The following is a 1914-nucleotide window of genomic DNA, read 5'->3' as shown; positions in this document are numbered from 1 at the left end:
CCAGGAACCGGTTGAGGTCCTCCACTACCACCATCATTGAGTTCAACCTGGTCTGTTGTAGGAGTAGTTTTGGACTTCATGGCAAAGATTTTAAAAGTGCAAGTTGGATTATGAAAGATTGAAAAAGTGAGTTGAGGTTGAAGGTGGGAGTATTTTGAAAATTTTATTAAAAAATAAAAAAAATTAGGGTTTGAATATGTTTGTCGTACGGAACCCATCTTCCAAAAGTACAACGTTTATTTTCTTAGTTTATGAGTACTTTTGTCAACGTTTGTAAACTTCATAAGTACTTTTGGTAGTTTTTTCATATATTTATTTATAATGTATATAAAGAAAAACCAAATAATGACACAATAAACACTTAACATATTAAATAACTTCTAATATTGTCACATAAACACTTTAGTAAAATTATCATTTCATAGTTTTTCTATCATCATATTACTTTTTAATCTTTTTAGGTAATGTTTAGTCTTATTATTTAATTTATTTTTACTTTTTGTTTATATGTAGGTTACTCTATACCTTTAATAGTCGTGTTATTTTTTTTAATATATATAAATTAATTAATAAATTCTCTCTTTTTATTCTTATTTATATTCATATTTACTATATAAATCAACATTCATTTAGCACATTTTTTATCTTCTATCGTATAATCTTATGCCTTTTACTCTTTTTCCTCTATCAATTTTAATGTTTTGTATAATTATTTGAAAAACTTTATTGATAATCACAGTTTTTTATTTTAGTTTGCTAAATAATTTTTTCACTACATGTTGGGCGATTAACTCCTATAATATTATACTATATAAAATTCTTATAATATTTTAAGTTTTTTTTTTGATATTTTTGATCTAATTGTGTTTATTAATTATATATTGTCTTTATCATTTATATATCACTTTTATGTTTTTCAATAATTTATATTTTTTAATATTATTTAGTTATGATAATAATGTTGAAAAAACAGGATGTCATAACTCGGTTGATGTTATTTTCAATTATTGAAATATTATATCTATGTTTGCATTACATCTTATAACTTCATTCCTGCACTATAATATTTAAGTTTGCTAAATATATATATTAGATGACAAATTTTTTCAAATACTAAAATGTATAATGTTTTTTGCATGTAATTTTATTTAAATTTAATATTAATTTTTAAGATTTTTTTGAAATAGTTTTTTTTTGTATAAAATAATTAATTACTTTTAGTTTCGCACAACGCACAAATTTAAATTTAATTGCATTACAAATTTATTTACACTACATAGTCATACATCCAACATTTATTAAGATTTTCTAACACTTAACCTTATCATATAACATCTTGCAACAAACTAATTTAGTAAGTAGATTATTAACCACGAACTCCCTTTCGAAGCGGGGTGCGGGCAAAAAAAAAAAACATAACATCTTGCAACAAACTAATTTAGTAAGTAGATTATTTAGTAAAATGATAAAAGTATGATAAAAACTCAGTGGTACTTCACGTGAAGTTGATAGCTAACAACAGTTAAATAATTTAAATGATTTAGCTAAATTTTCATCTAATAACATTTCGTTATTAACTTCACATACATGAAGTTTATGTGCATTCTTTATCATTTTAACCGCATTGAGTACCTGTAAGTCCGGTGTATGCTAAGTTTATGACAACCACACTGCCTTGAGAATCACAAGTGATCCCTCTCCATGAACACGGGCTTTGAGTTTGGGCTTCGAAAGCCCATGAATCAAGAATTGCTTGAGCGGGGAGGGTTTCTTTCCACCTAAGTAAGGCCTTGGCTTCTAGTTCTGAGCCACCACATAACAAAGCCAGCAAAAGCACCACCACAGCTTGAATTACAAGCTGAACAACACAAGAACATGTAGGGTTCCTCATTATTAAACAAAGTACCTTGTTCA

General features: G+C 26.3%; 1 pseudogene; it reads right to left on the bottom strand.

The window, feature by feature from the left end:
* LOC107472053 (MDIS1-interacting receptor like kinase 2-like) overlaps positions 1-1908 on the bottom strand; it is a 7090-nt pseudogene extending 5182 nt beyond the window's left edge.
* Between the last annotated feature and the right edge of the window lie 6 nt (positions 1909-1914).

The sequence above is a fragment of the Arachis duranensis genome, chromosome 10 (assembly GCF_000817695.3).
Source record: "Arachis duranensis cultivar V14167 chromosome 10, aradu.V14167.gnm2.J7QH, whole genome shotgun sequence".
NCBI lineage: Eukaryota > Viridiplantae > Streptophyta > Magnoliopsida > Fabales > Fabaceae > Arachis > Arachis duranensis.
The sequence above is the reverse complement of the archived record's forward strand: the minus strand, read 5'-3'. Positions and strand labels throughout refer to the sequence as shown.